General features: G+C 33.2%; 2 long non-coding RNA genes across 3 annotated transcripts; both read right to left on the bottom strand.

Annotated features, from left to right (window-relative positions):
* Window positions 1-12075: 12075 nt before the first annotated feature.
* On the bottom strand, window positions 12076-13152 carry LOC137823549 (uncharacterized). The gene is made up of 2 exons (XR_011083144.2): window positions 12829-13152; window positions 12076-12489 (listed from the first exon to the last, which is right to left on the bottom strand). It is a non-coding gene; the product is annotated as an uncharacterized LOC137823549 (long non-coding RNA).
* Window positions 13153-15284: 2132 nt separating this feature from the next.
* LOC137823548 (uncharacterized) lies at window positions 15285-16348 on the bottom strand. Of its 2 annotated transcripts, none has more exons than XR_011083143.2 (2): window positions 16238-16348; window positions 15285-15698 (listed from the first exon to the last, which is right to left on the bottom strand). It is a non-coding gene; the product is annotated as an uncharacterized LOC137823548 (long non-coding RNA). The 2 variants fall into 2 exon arrangements; XR_016514749.1 differs by having other exon boundaries at window positions 15328-15698; window positions 16178-16271.
* Window positions 16349-16653: the final 305 nt, after the last annotated feature.

Genomic DNA, 16653 nt, shown 5'->3' with positions numbered 1-16653 from the left:
GACAAGAAATATAACCCATGATACAAGGATATAAGTTTGTTGTTGTTGTGGGTTATGACTCACCTTTCCGTTTTCTTGTCATAATTGGGAGGTTATTTGTCACCATCAATTGCAATCAATGGGAGGTTAATTGCCACAATCAATTGCAATCAAAGGGAAGTTAATTACCATTAATTGTATTTATTATTGTTGTCTCCTAGAACCACTATATTTAGTGGCTTCCTTCAAGCAATGTAACACACAACAAATAGCAACACACACTTGCTTCCTCTCTCTTTTTCCTATACTCTCTATTTCTGCTCTTGGGTGTAAGTGTTTAACCCATATAGAGAGAATTTGTTTGGGAGGAATTCATTGTACTCCCAGTACCATTATAGTGGAAGTTTTGACTCTCTCGCCGGTGGTTTTTTACCTCTATTTAAAGGGGTTTTCCACCTAAAAATTCTGGTATTATTCTCACTTTACTTCTTACTTTAATTTCTCATAATCTTTGGTTGAAATTATTACCCTTCCGCACACAATATCCCTACAAATTGGCATCAAAGTTTTTCGATAATTCAACCAGGATCTGTTGTTCAATAATGTCAAAATTGGATATTGAGAAATTTGATGGTAAAATCAGCTTTGCTATCTAGCGAGTCCAGATGCTAACTGTTCTCACCCAGAATGGTTTAAAGAATGTTTTGACAGGTAAAATGATGAGACCAACCACTATAACGGAGGAGCAGTGGAATGAGATGGATGAAAAGGCATTGTCTGCAATCCAGTTATGCTTGTCCCATGAGGTGTTGCGTGAGGTCATCAACGAGAAAACTACAGCACGCATATGGAGTAAATTGGAGTCTCTATACATGACCAAAAGTCTTGCAAACAAACTCCGGTTAAAGGAGCGACTCCTTACACTCTGAATGTCCGAAGGTACTCCCATCCAATCTCACCTTGATGAATTTAATTCCATCATAATTGATTTGGAAAATTTGGATGTTAAAATTGATGATGAGGATAAAGCCATTCTACTTATTGTTTCTCTACCACCCTCGCATCGACAATTCAAAAGAAATTATGTTATACGGTAATTATCTTACCTTAAGCTTTGATGATGTCAAGACTAATTTACTAGTCAAAGAAAAATTTGATACTCAAATTCATTCTGAAAGTTCTGGTGAAGGATTAGTAGTTAGAGGAAGAAACCAAGAGAAAGGTAGGAACACTAAACATAAATCTAGGTCAAAATCTAGAGGCAAGAACTCCAAATATTGTCGTTATTGCAAGAAAAAGGGACATGAGATCCTTGAATGTTATAAATTGAAAAATATGCAAGATAAAGAAGATAAGGGAAATGGTAAACAACCAGAAAAATTTGCCGAAGCTAGTATTGTTGAAACTGAATCTGATGGGGATTGTTTTGTAGCTTCCAACACTGAACAAAGGTCTAAAAATGAATGGATTCTTGATTCTGGTTGTACTTTTCACATGTCTCACAATAGAGATTGGTTTACCACATATGAACCAGTTTATGATGGTCTTGTTTTGATGGGAAATGATGCTCAATGCAAAGTTGTTGGTGAAGGAACAATCAAAATCAAGACACATGATGGAATTGTTAGAACTTTAACAGGTGTCAGATATGTCCCTGAGTTGAAACGAAATCTCATTTCCTTAGGCACCCTTGAATCTCATGGGTGTAGATACTCAACTGAAGGTGGAGTTTTAAAAGTGTCTAAAGGAGCTCTTGTGTTACTAAAGGCAATTCAATGTGATAGTTTGTATGTGCTGCAGGGTTCAACAGTTACAGGTTCTGCAGTTGTTGCCTCACCCAATAAAGATAACACCAAGTTGTGGCATATGAGATTAGGCCACATGAGTGAGAAGGGAATTCTAATCCTCAAGAAGAAGGGTCACCTTGGTAACCACTGTACTGGAAAGGTTGATTTCTGTGAACATTTCATTTTTGGTAAGCAGAAAAAGGTTAGTTTTTCTAAAGCCATACACAGAACCAAAGGTACTTTGGATTATATTCATTCAGATCTTTGGGGTCCGTCAAAAGTTCCCTCCAGAGGTAAATGTCGTTATATGATGACAATTATTGTTGATTTCTCATGAAAACTGTGGGTGTATTTTCTCAAACATAAGAATGAAGCATTTTCCACTTTTAAAGAGTGGAAATTATTGATTGAGAATCAAACTGGCAAGAAGATAAAGAGGCTAAGGACAGACAATGGCCTTGAGTTCTGTTCGAATGAATTCAATGATTTCAGCAAGAAGGAAGGCATTTCCAGACACTTCACCATCCCAAAGACTCCACAGCAAAACGGGGTTGCAGAAAGAATGAATAGAACTATCCTGGAGAGAGTTCGTTGCATGTTCTCCCATTCTGGTTTGAGCAAATCTTTTTGGGCTGAAGCGGCTTCAACGACAAGTTATCTGATAAACCGCTCTCCTAACAGATCAATTGATTGCAACATTCCAGAAGAAGTTTGGTCAGGTAACCTTGTTGATTATTCTAATCTTAAAATATTTTGTTGCCCTACTTATTCTCATGTAAACGAGGGAAAATTAGAACCTCGTGCTAAGAAGTGCATTTTCTTGGGTTATGGCTTAGGGGTTAAAGGTTATCGTTTATATGACCCAGAATCTCACAAAGTAATTCACAGTCGGAATGTGACCTTTAATGAAAATGCTATGCTCTCTTCTGTAAAAGATATTGTCATTTCCTCAATTGATACAGGTGACCAGGAAGATGCTCGAGAGAAGGTGGAGTTTGAGATTAAAACACCCACTCATGAGGAAGACGTTCCTAATTCCTCCAGTACTCAAGGTGATCAAGTCACTCTTATTAATGGTACAAATGAACATGTGACTCCACATGAGCAATGTCCACCTCAACGACGAGGGTTACCACAACTGTGGTCTATGGCTCAAGAACTTCCACAACAGAGACCAAGAAAACCGACTCAAAGATTAATTCCAGAATCTGCCAACATTGCTTATGCTTTAACTATTGCACAAGAGATGGGTGAAGAAGGTGAACCCAATAATTACTCTGAAGCTATCTCTGGTGATGACTCAACAAAGTGGATTGCTGCTATGCAAGAAGAAGTTGAGAGTCTTCTAAAAAAAAACATGGGAATTGGTGAAGTTACCAGAAGGAAAACGAGTCATTAGTTGCAAGTGGATCTTAAGAGAAAAGAAGGGATCCCTGGTGTTGAGAGTACAAGGAATAAAGCAAGATTTGTTGTAAGAGGTTTTGATCAAGAGAAAGATATTGACTTTAATGAAGTATTTTCTCCTGTTGTTCGTCATACTTCAATACGTATATTACTTGCTTTAGTTGCCTTGTATGATTTGGAGCTGGAACAGTTAGATGTGAAAACTGCTTTTCTTCATGGTAATCTTGAGGAAGAGATTTACATCCAGCAGCCTGAGGGCTTCGTTATTCCTGGAAAGGAGGACCATGTATGTCGTTTGAAGAAATCTCTCTACGGCTTGAAGCAATCACCAAGACAATGGTATAAGAGGTTTGATTCTTTCATGGTTGGACATGGCTACTCCAGAAGTAGCTATGATAATTGTGTCTATTTTCAAAAGACATATGATGGGTCATTTATATACTTGTTGTTATATGTTAATGACATGTTGATTGCTGCAAGAGATAAATTTTTAGTTAACAAGTTAAAGGCTCAGCTTAGTAGTGAATTTGATATGAAGGACTTAGGTCCTGTTAAGAAAATTTTAGGAATGGAGATCAACAAAGATCGTCAAGTTGGAAAACTTTTTCTATCACAAAATAAGTATGTTCTTAAGATGCTTAACAAATTTGGAATGCGAGATTGCAAAGTTGTTAATACTCCAATTGCCGCCCACTTCAAGTTGTCATCAGATCAGTGTCCAAAATCAGACGAGGACAAAAGGCGCATGTCACATGTCCTGTATTCAAATGCAATTGGAAGTCTCATGTATGCTATGGTATGTACTAGACCTGATTTAGCTTATGCTGTTAGCATTGTTAGCAGGTTCATGCATAATCCAAGCAAGGCACACTGGGAAGCCGTTAAATGGATACTTCGTTATCTGAAAGGTTCTCCAGATCTTGGTTTGGTATTTGATCAACATAGAGCCGATCCTAGAGGAGTAGTTGGCTATGTTGATGTTGACTATGGTGGTGATTTAGATCGGAGAAGGTCACTTTCAGCCTATCTTTTTACCCTATGTGGGTCTGCTATCAGTTAGTATTCTTCACTTAAAGCCATTGCGGTTTTGTCCACCACTGAAGCAGAATATATTGTTGCTACAGAAGGTATGAAAGAGGCTATATGGCTTCGAGGCTTGGTAAGTGAACTTGGTCTTCAACAAGATGTTCTTGTTATATTTTGTGATAGTCAGAGTGTTGTCCACTTAACCAGGAACAGTAAGTATCACTCAAGGACCAAGCACATTGAAATTAAACACCATTTTATTCGAGACATTGTTGATACAGGAGATATAATTGTTGAAAAAATTCATACGGCTGAAAATCCTGCAGACATGTTGACCAAGCCACTTCCATCGGCTAAGTTCGATCATTGCCTGAACTTAGCTGGTATTATCCATACTTAATCAAGGCTTCATGGCGAGAGAGTGTTCCAGTCAAAGGCAAGTCAAGGTGGAGATTTGTGGGTTATGACTCACCTTTCGTTTTCTTGTCATAATTGGGAGGTTACTTGCCACAATCAATTGCAATCAATGGGAGGTTAATTGCCACAATCAATTGCAATCAAAGGGAGGTTAATTACCATTAATTGTATTTATTATTGTTGTCTCCTAGAACCACTCTATATAGTGGCTTCCTTCAAGCAATGTAACACACAACAAATAGCAACACACACTTGCTTCCTCTCTCTTTTTCCTATACTCTCTATTTCTGCTCTTGGGTGTAAGTGTTTAACCCATATAGAGAGAATTTGTTTGAGAGGAATTCATTGTACTCCCAGTACCATTATAGTGGAAGTTTTGACTCTCTCGCCGGTGGTTTTTTACCTCTATTTAAAGGGGTTTTCCACCTAAAAATTTTGGTATCCTTCACAATATCCCTACAATTGTCAACCCAAGCATCCTCCCAAAATCTTACTTTATCCCTAGAGTCAACTTTCCAAGCTATGTTATCTTGGAACCATCCATCTCCTTCTCCCTCACCACATATGTTAGGTAAATCTTAACACTACCAGGATTGGTAGTTTGTATAAGTTTGATTTCTTCTTGTTCCAGAGTAATATTTAGATTCAAGAATGTCTTTCCATTTTCCTTTTTCCTCGCTCAACAACCTCCATTTCCATTTTGCCAAAAGAGCATTATTGAATTTTCTTATATCTTTGATCCTCAATCCTCCTTCTTCCATGGGCTTACATACATTCTTCCATCTAACCCAAGAAATACTTTTGTGATCACTTTCCCAATCCTAGAGGAATCTCCTTTGGATGCTAGAGATTTTTTTACATATCAATGTCAGAGCTTTAAAGAACGACAGGTAGAAAAGGGGTATGGCAGTAAAGACCGATTTTATTAAGCATACTCTACCTGCTAACGACAAACATCTTCCCTTCCATGTGCTAAGTCTAGCTTTAATTTTATCAACAATTGGCTCCCAAAACTGTTTTCTCCTTGGGTTCCCTCCTAGTTCTAACCCCAGGTATTTAAATGGAATTTGCATAACATTACAATTAAGAGTTTTTGCATAAGTCTCAAGAGAATTCCTCTCCACTCTAATACCTGCCAACTTCAATTTGTGGAAGTTGATTTTAAGACCTGAAGCTAGCTCGTAACACCTTAAAATCACCTTAATTGTGAAAATGTTGGAGTAGGAATCTTCACACAGAAACAATGTGTCATTAGCGAATTGTAACATGCAACATTCAGTCTCAGTCCTCCCCACCTTCACTCCTTTAAGCACATTCTCCTTTACAGCTTTCTTACTAATCTAGCCAAGCCTTCACCTACAACAAGGAACAAAAACGGTGCCAAGGGGTCTCCCTGCCTCAACCCCCTAGATGGTTTAAATTCCTCCGTAGGGCTACCATTAACCGAAACTAACACTGAGGCCGACTCCAGACATCTTTTGACCCACTTTATCCATTTGTTATGGAACCCCAACCTCTGTAACATATCCAACAAGAATTTCCACCTAACTGAGTCATAGGTTTTTTCATAATCCACCTTCAAACACAACCCACTCCTCGGACTTCTCCTTACCTTCTCAACCACCTCGTTGGCCATAAGAACACTGTGTAACATTATTCTATCCTTCAAGAAGGCTGATTGATTTTCATCAATAACCAAAGGGAGTACTTCCTTAATATGACACGATCAGACCTTAGTAATGATCTTATATATAGCTCCCACTAAAGATATGGGCCTGAATTGGTCAAGTGTATTGGGATCTTTCACTTTTGGAACTAATGCAATAAATGAGGCATTACACCCCTTCAGAATGCACCCCGATTTTTGAAAAAAAAATGGACAACTTCCACAATATCCTTCTTGAAGGTATCCCAATCACTCTTGATAAAATTAAAGTTAAACCTGTTCGGGCTCGGGCTCTTTGATCCCTCACACTGCCACACTACTTCTTTCACTTCATCCTCAATAAAGTCAGCTACCAATCTTAAACTAACCTCCCCAGGGAGAGACTTGAACTAAACGAAACAAAGACTAACACCAACATCGGATGTAGTCATGAACCTTTGTTCAAACACTCTTTTTGCTTCCCCGCGGAGAACTTTCGATTCCTCACACCATTGGTTATCTACCTCAACACCTTTGACTTCATTTCTAAACCTTCTCCACTGAATTACAGAGTGGTAGTATTTGGAGTTAGAGTCCCCATGCTTAAACCAGTTTGCTCTGACTTTTTGCTTGAAAAGGGATTCAAGTTTTTTATCTAACAACCTCTGCTGATTAACAACTCAAATCTTCTCAGTTTGTCACTCTCCTCAAGATCATTGTTGGCATCCTTGACGTCTATACATTCGATTTCCTTCATAATCCTCTTCTTATTCACATCCAAGTTCTCGAACATACTCCAGTTCGACCCTTTGAGGTCACCCTTTAGGAGCTTCAATTTGTCTTTCAATTTGGAGGTACTATTGCCCTGCACTTACCCTTCACCAACTCCTTGAACCCAAGTTTCAATAGCCATGCATCTATATATTTGAAAGGTTTTAGTCCCAATCTTTGACTTAAGATTTCAGTACTAACGCAAAAAGGTCTGATACCTCCCTCGGTTGTACGTATTGTTTGGTCGTTGGCCACATTTGAAGCCACTCTTCAAAGACAAGTGCATTATTCAACCTACTTTTAGCTGAACCATTTACTTTGTACCATGTATACTTCTTACCTACAATAGGTAAATCCACCAACAGATTCTTATCACTGAAATTATTGAAGCCACTGATCTCCTTCTTTTGGTTAGCACTTCCTCTAACTCCTTTCCTTTCTTCTACACTCCTGACAACATTAAAGTCACCACAGCAACGCCACCCCATATTTTGGCGTGTACTTTTGAAAACCGTCAACTCTTCCCACCATGCAACCTTGTCACTCAGATTACACTGTATACACGTCAATCACAACACACAATGTGATGCCCAACTATAGCTATGAATCTTCTTCCTAGCACATGATTATCATAGCGTAATTGAAATTACTAACGGAAAAGAAATGTTCAAAAATCCATTGATAAGATCGTTTGTAATTTTACCTACAATTTTTAATAAGGAGTAAAATTTTTCTTAATAAATTTATTTATTAAATTATAACAACAATTGAGTATATTTTTTTTAAAAAGATAAATTATATATATTAAAAGGTAAAAAATATTATATATATAACAGTTATTTCTAAAAAGAGGATATTTAATTATTTTATAATAAAAATAATTATTCAATTATTTATTTTATTAAATAAATAAAATATTTTATTTTAAAAAAATACTATTTAAATCACTATTACAAAATCATTAAATAAAAACTAATTTTACAAAGAAAAAATAATTAATTTTTATATATTGATTAAACCCTATTTTAAAACTAAAAAAACTTATTGATTTCTAAATTAATTTGTATTATTGATAAATAGTTTCTAAATTATGTCTAAGATTTTTATGTTTCTGGGTTTAATAGTAAGATGGATAGGATTAGAACACTCCTGAAGTGTTTTCTTCAATTAATTAATTTTTTGATGATAAAAAAAATAGTTTCTAAATTGGTATCAATATATTATTAAATTATAAATATTTTTATTAAAAATTATTATAAAAATAATAAATTTTGATATTTTGTATTTAATTTTTTATTGTGTAGGTTGTTTTTTATTGAGAAAAATTATTTGAATTTTAAAAAAAATAGTTATTTAATGGATAAAATTATAAGAAATTGTATTCTTTATTTTTTTTTTCAAAATTCAAAATTTTCAAAAAAATTTAAAATTCAAATTTTCAATTGGAAAATGAAATATTTTAAAGAATAAAATTGAAAAACAAAATGTGTACACAAAAAAAAAAAGAATCACATTTATATGTTGTTATTGATTATTTAATATTATTTTTATTAAACCTATTATTATTATTATTATTTATATTATTATCAGCAGTAAAAATATATAAAAAAAAATGTGAGTTCTAGGGGTACTCCAACCCCCATGTACAAAATTCCTCAAAGCTAGAGAAGTGAGGTTGTCAGAGTAAAATGGCCAAAGTTTAGCCATATTCTGCACATATAAAGTTGGTAAGCTTAAACCTCTAACAAAAACCCAACACATATACATCATACTACATCTATAAAAAATACACAACAACTTAGCTCAATTCCAGGATATAAAACATGGCAACTCTAAGGAAAAAAAATTCTTCCTTGCTATCTACTACAGCTTCCCACGCATCAGTTGTGGCTATAGTTGTACCCAAAGGGATGTGCTCTCATCCAAAACAAAAACCAACCAAAAAGTATAGAAAAGACGTTAACGATCAATGTAGTGATTTTAAACATTCATATACATTAATACACCTATCAGAATAAGAAAAAATTGACTTTGGGAATTTATAGGTTACCCATGCCCATGCCTTTACTTTGGCCTTAGCAAAAATTTCAACAGGATCCACCACTGCATTATTAAAATTATCCTATTCCTATGATTCCAAATTCCCTACATAATGGCAATCCACATACATCTCCAGACATAATTTCCCAAGTAGTTTAGATCTGTAAAACCTATTTGTTCAAAATGTACAAAGACTCTACCAGCCCAAACATCATACATATACAACACTTTAGAAGTCACTTTACATGTGAAGAAAAGATGATTTACTGTTCAAGCTCAGACCCACACATGACATACATCTCCCTCCAACCTGAATTCCTCTATGTATTAAATTATCATAGGTTGCAATTTTACCAGTTAAAACACGTCAGAAAAAATATTGTGTTGATGGAAGAGCTTTTAAACTCTCGAAAGAATCAAAGTTAAATGCAGAAAATAGATGTGGCTGCAATATATTTTGGTGCAAAAGAATTTGAGATATCACCTAGCCACATCTACTCATCATTTAAACAAGCATCTATTTTAACAACCTTCAATTCATCCATAAAGGCATTTATAATTTCAATTTCTCATAAAAATCACTCTCTTCTCCATTCTATTTGCCATACCCACTAGTTCTCATGTCATACCCCATATTTATCTACAAAACCCTTTTTAAGTACTGAATTTGAAAAAAAAAATCTAGGATATATATTTTTAAGATTATCGTTCCCTGCCCAACAATCTGTCCAAAATAGAATATTACGTACTCCCTACACCTACCTTCCACCTTCTCTAATTATCAAATAATGAATTTGAGTTTCCTCCACACACCTTCTTGATATCTCTCCACCACCAAGATTCAGTATTTGACACAACACTAACATCCAACCCTCTCCAAGAACCATATTTAGATTCCAATACCTATTTCCAAAGTCTTGACTTTTCACAACCAAGTCTCCATTTTCATTTCCCAATAAGAGCCATATTAAAAAAGTTTACATCCTTAATTCCTAATCTTCCATCTGATTTGAATTGACATAGGAATTCTCATTTCGCCCAAGCTATTTTCCTTCTATCACTTCTCTATCCCATAAAAAAATCTCTTTGTAGTCCCGTGATTAATTTCCCAACTGCTATGGGCATTTTAAAAAGAGACAGGTAATATAAAGGGACCACAAAGACGACAAATTTTGTCAAAGTAACTCTTCCAGCAAAAGATACCCCATCCCTATAAAAAAATCTCTTTGTAATCTTGTGATTAATTTCTCAACTGTTGTGGGCATTTTGAAAAGAGTCAGGAAATATAAAGGGACAACAGAGATGACAGATTTTGTCAAAGTAACTCTTCATTGGTTGAGAGGGTTTGTCTGATTAAGTCAGTTATTTCTTCTCTCCCGTTGTTCTATATATCTATGAATAAGTTGCCTCTTGTTGTGTTGAAGGAGATTGAGAAAATTCAAAGAAGGTTTTTGTGGGGTTGGGGTTCAGAAGGAAGGAAGATTGTGTGGGTTTCTTGGAAAAAGGCTTGCGAGCCTCGAGAAGCTGGCGGTCTTGGTATTTTGAAATTAAGGCTTTTCATTGTGACTTTGATGAGAAAATGGATTTAATGTCTGGGTTTTGATAAGGGTGGTCTCTGGAAGGAGATTCTCGAGTCTAAATATGAAGGTTGGAGAAGCTTGCAAGAGCAAAGTGTCAATGCTAAGGATTCCAACTGGTGGAGAGATTTGAAGGGAGTTTGGGGGATGAAGGAATGGGGTAGGAACTTTGAGGACTGTTTCGAGTGGGGAGTGGGGAGTGGGAAACGGGAAGGAAGTCTTGTTCTGGAAAGATGTGTGGGTGGACAATGAAGATTTGAAGAGTAAATTTTCAAGACTGTTTTCTTTGTGTTGTAATAAATAAGGTAATTTAGAGTCTAGTGAGGAGTGGTTTAATGGTATATGGGATTCAAAGTTTGTCTGGAGAAGAGTTCTGTTTGATTGGGAGAAAAATAAGGAACTTCAACTATTACAAGAGATGCATGGAAAGGTCCTTGTCTTGAATTATGAAGATAACTGGGTTTGGAAGGTTGGTAAGGATAATGGGTTTTCAGTAAAGTCTGCCTATGAAACTTTAAGAGGTCCTTTCGAGGGAGATAGTCTGTTTGTTCCTCTGTGGAAGACTTTTGTTTTGCCTTCAACCCAGTTTATTGCTTGGAGGGTGCTACTAAATTCAGTTGCAACTAAAGATAACTTGGAAAGACGTGACATCATGGTTTTTAGCAATCATGTATAAGGATTGGACCACTCTTGAAGTGGTTCATATTTATTCATTTTCTGCTTGTTGATAAAAAAAAACAAACAATCTAATTTGTTAAAAATGTGAAGTTTAGTAAATAATATGTTAAAAAGCTCAAAGTAACGCGTTGATTTATTTAAATAGTATATCTTATGTTTTACTAATGATCTAATCATATAAATAAGACTAAAATGGTGAGAAGTTGAAGGAGATTTTTGTATTATACCACTTTTTACAATGAAAGCCTAAAATAAGAAATCAATATTTATTTTTACTAGTAATATTTTTAACGAGTCACATTCGAAATTCTGATGAGATACACCTAATATAAGTCTTTTTACAAGAAGAGGTTAAAAATTCATATGTGAATCAAATATAATTTATAGTGCATGAATATTATTAGGATAATTTCATATGTATTCTTTAGGTATTTTTAAATTAATTCAACCTCATGTATATGTTTGTATAATTTGATTTTACGTGAAGTATTCAGAGTTAATGGATATTATTTTTTGTGGATTGATGTATATATTATTTTTTAAGAAATTATGTTCGAATATCAAGTACAATGTATCTTATATAGAAATTAATAGTATATATGAGAAATATTATTATATTAATCTACTAATATATTAGATTATGTTAGGCGTTGCATTAAGATATTTTAATCAATTTTAGCGGAATTCAAAAGTATTTTTATTTTAAAAATTAGTGTGTTGAACTTCTAGCTAGTGCATGTTTACATGAGAATTGAAACAAAATTAAAAAGTAGTTTTATTCCTGAAACAGTACATATTTATTTGTGGTTTCATACACTAGTTGAAGTTTCATCACTTATTTGTGGTTTCATACACTAGTAGAAGTTGCATCACTTTTAGGCAAAGGTACACTTAGAAATTGATTACTTGGCTTGTTCATCACCTTTCAGAAAAGAGTTTTTTTTCCATTCCACCAGATTTTGGTTTGGACAGGTTTGCTTAGGTCTGTATGCGACTTCTTCACCTCCCTGTGTTTATTTGCTGTGCTTTGGTTCCAAAAGGGTCCAACTTCTGGTTCATTGTCAATCCATTTGGGTTCAATGGTTTCTAACTTTATGGGTTCAAAGGTTTCTATCGTCGCTTTTTCCATTATTGGAGAGTGGGAAAGGAGCCAAAAGTCAAAAACCTGCATAAAAGACATCAACAAGTTTACTCCAACAAACCAAAAGGTTATATATAAGATGCATCATGCATCACTTATCATGCCATATATATAAACTTATATGCATCTTATCAGTATAGATGCATGTATGGCAGTTAAAACCATATATACATAAGAAAAAATGTAATGAAATGGTTAATGAACAGAACTGGAATGAAAACTGAAAATCTATGAAGAAATAGGTGGAGACATGCATATATATATCTGCAACTGAAACTCAATGATGTAAATGGATTATTATTACTAGGATCTGATGAACCTAAAGACAAAATATTATATTATATCTCTGTTTGACCACTTCACCTGAACTAATAATCAAATGCTTCTCCACTGCATTATTATTGGGTTTCTAAGGCTTTCTATAAATACACAAACTAAAGATTCTTTGCTCACTCACATGAAGGGAAATGTAAACCTTACACTTAATTTGGGTGGAATCTAATTCTCTTGTTCTTTGTTTTATTCAATGATTTCAATAATGGTGTTGCTGTTTTTCACTTTTTTGGATTCTTCTATAAAGGAGGTTCGCTTTGTCACATAATTAATCTCTTTTCCATTCAGAACACTTATCTTATGATAAGTCGCTTTAAAAAATATATATATATATATATGTTTCTGCTAAGGAGATAGGACCTAGAGAACTATTGAAGTTTTCGTCCTCCTCCTTGATCAGACAGGTTGTTGAGTGCTTGACTGAAGTTCTTCTCGTCTTCGTGTTTCTTCTTCGACTCTCGGTCTTGGGTGAACATCGAATGGAGGTACCTGCGGAACGCTCAAGTCAGTAAAGCGGGTGATCGCATTCGGGTAGGTGCACAATAATAAATGACGTACCTTTCTCCTTAGGATATGTGTTATTTATACCATTTTAATGGACTTACCTTGTTGGATCTGATTAGTGTAATGAATCTCACTTATAGGTGTATTACCTAATCCTTAATGACAGATTAGCTCCACTAACCTCGATTTGAGCGTTAATGAATGTATGGGTCGGCCGGTCAGATTGACCGTGGCGATTTTTCTTGTCTCGACCAAGTTTTTGTGGTCTCGACAAGATTTCCCCGGTCTCGGTCAGCAAGTCCGAGTCTCGGTCAGGATGACCGGATCTTCAGTCTCGCCCGTATGAGTACAAAATATATATATATATATATATATATATATATATTGTTTTTATTTTTCTTTGAACAAATGTTGCTTAAACAAATAATGCAGCTTCAAGTGAGATCGTTATTATTTAATACTACACAACAAATATATGGTAATAAGAGTATCTACAATCTTCATAATGTAGTGAAGTATCTACCATCTTCAATTATATCAAGAAGATAAGAAGATATGTACTGATTGAATTTTTGCACTTGAGATTTATAATTGAAACTTAAGTTTCTTCACTTTGCACGAGTTTGGAAAGCAAAATAAATACCTAACTTCTTTCATATTTGAAAGACAAAATCAAGAACCAACCATTTTTACAGAACACTATGTAAAAATTGGCTTTATCGATAGGCAAAATTTGTTAGAAATACTAAACTTTTGTCTCTAAATAAAAAAACGAACGAAAAGTGACGATCAAGAATTTGTTGATAATATGTTTGTCTTTAAATTTACCTACAATTAATGAGTATAATTTTTGTTAATAAAATTTATTTCTTAAATTATATTAAGAATTGATTATATTCTTTCTTTAAAGAAGAAATTATATATATTAAAAGATAAAAATTATTCTATATAAATATATGTAACAATTATTTCTAAAAAGAGAAGTTATTTAATTATTTTAAAATAAAAATAATTATTCAATTATTTATTTTATTAAATAAAGAAAAAAATTATTTTTTTAAAATATGAATAATTACACTTTTTTATTTTGACAAAAAATAATATTATTATAATAATTATTGGAATAAATATATTATTAAATTATAAAAAATATTTTTATAAAAATAATAATTTTTATAAAAAATTTATTGTGTAGGTTGTTTTTTAGTAGAAAGAATTATTTGAATTTAAAAAAAGTAGTTATTTAATGGGAACAATTGTAAGAGATTGGATTCTTTATTTTTTTTTAAATTCAAAATTTTCTTACTCTTTTAAAATTCAAATTTTCAATTGGAAAACAAAATATTTTAATATTATAAAGAATAAAATTGAAAAAGTAAATGTGTAAACCAAATCCCTTTATATATTAAAATAGATTATTGAATATTATTTTTATTAAAATTATTATTATTTATATTATTATCATTACTATTATTATTATGAAAAATAATAATAACATTATTGTAATTATTACTCATATTATTAATATTAACATTATTACTATTATTATTAGTATGGTTAAATATGTTTTTTTGTCCTTATATATTAGAACACAAAATTGGTTTTTGTTCATGATCCAAACTTTAGATCATTCAGCTACTTCAATTTGAGGTTTCACTTCATTAACCCAGTGGAACTAGTTACACTGCACATCATTCTACAATCAAACCAATAAAAAATTTAAAAAAACAAAACTAAAAATATTTGAATAAAAACTAACAATTATTTCTCAGAGAAAAATTCATTTCAATCATTTTTATACTATAAGTAACTGGAAGGTTTAATTTTGGATCAGGGACATAGGGACAAAAATATATTGAAATACAATAGTAATATGTGAAATATTATTGTATTGATAATATATTAGATCAAATGAGGCATTATATTAAGATATTTTGATTAACTTTAGCTGAATTGAAAAGTATTTTTATTTTAAAAATTAGTGTGTTGAACTTCGTGTCATACATTAGAAATTTGTGAGAACACTTTTTAAACTTTAAACCTAAAATGGACTTAGTGCATGTTTATATCAGAATTGAAACAAAATTCAAAACATACACAGAATTTTCATCATCACTTTGAGGCAAAGGCAGAGACTTAGAAATTCATTACTAGGCTTGTTGTTCTCCTTTCAGACAACAACACAGAGAAGTTGAAAAAAACTTCCATTTCTTGTTTTCTTTTTTCCCTTCAACTTTGTTTCCATCGGGGATTTTGGTTCGGAGAGGTTTGTTCATAAGCAACTCCTTCCGCACAACAAATTCGATATTTTGTGAGCTTCCGTTCCATCTGGTTGGCATTATTGGAGAGTGGAAAGAAGTGAAAAATGTGTTTTGTCAATTCATCAAATACCTTACCTGCATAAATATATTAGAGAACTAAATACAATGAATTAAAGTTAATTTCCCTTTAAGTATTCGCTTGGTTCAACTGATCATAGCAACATAGCAGCACACATAAACACTCTTCGAACCTTTGAATATTAGCATAAGGAGGGTTTGTGGTAGGCTTCACCAAAAGCATGAAATGCATGTTGTGGCAGAAACCATAATCCAACACAGTCGAAGCCTACAACATGCCCTCATTGTGCTAATATTCAAACATGTAAGGAAAAAGAACTTGAATCTTCCCACCATACACACCACTCCAGTTCATTATACTCACAGTTAAAACCATAAACATAACAAAAAATGTAATGAAATAGCTAATGAAATTGAAAATCTATGAAGAAATAGATGGAGCATGCATGCATATATATATATATATATATATATATATATATATATATATATATATATATATCTGCAACTGCAAGATGTGAATGGATTATTATGACTTGGATCTGATGAACCCTAAACACAAAATATTATATTCTATCTATGTGTGACCACTTCACCTGAACTAATAATGAAATGGTCCTCCACTGCATTATTAATGGGTTTCTAAGGCATTGTATAAATACACAAACTAAAGATTCTTTGCGCACTGACATGAAGGGAAATGTTAATCTTACACTTAGTTTGGGTGGAATCTAATTCTCTTGTTCTTTCTTTTATTGAATGATTTCGATAATGGTGTTGCTTTTTTTTCCACTTTTTTGGATTCTTCTATAAAGTGAGGTTCTTGTGAGTTAATTTATTTTCCATACATAAATAACACTTGTCTTACAACAAGGTGGCTTAAGCAGATATGCTGAATGTTTCTTAAACCAATAATATAGCTTGAAGTGAGTTAATTATGACAACGAATGTCTATTTAAAGCAAGAAAACACACATTTTTAATTTAGCTATATTGATAATATTTACTTACCT

Source organism: Phaseolus vulgaris, chromosome 8 (genome assembly GCF_051622355.1).
Source record: "Phaseolus vulgaris cultivar YP4 chromosome 8, ASM5162235v1, whole genome shotgun sequence".
Classification (NCBI taxonomy): domain Eukaryota; kingdom Viridiplantae; phylum Streptophyta; class Magnoliopsida; order Fabales; family Fabaceae; genus Phaseolus; species Phaseolus vulgaris.
This window is presented reverse-complemented; position numbering and strand designations above follow the sequence as displayed.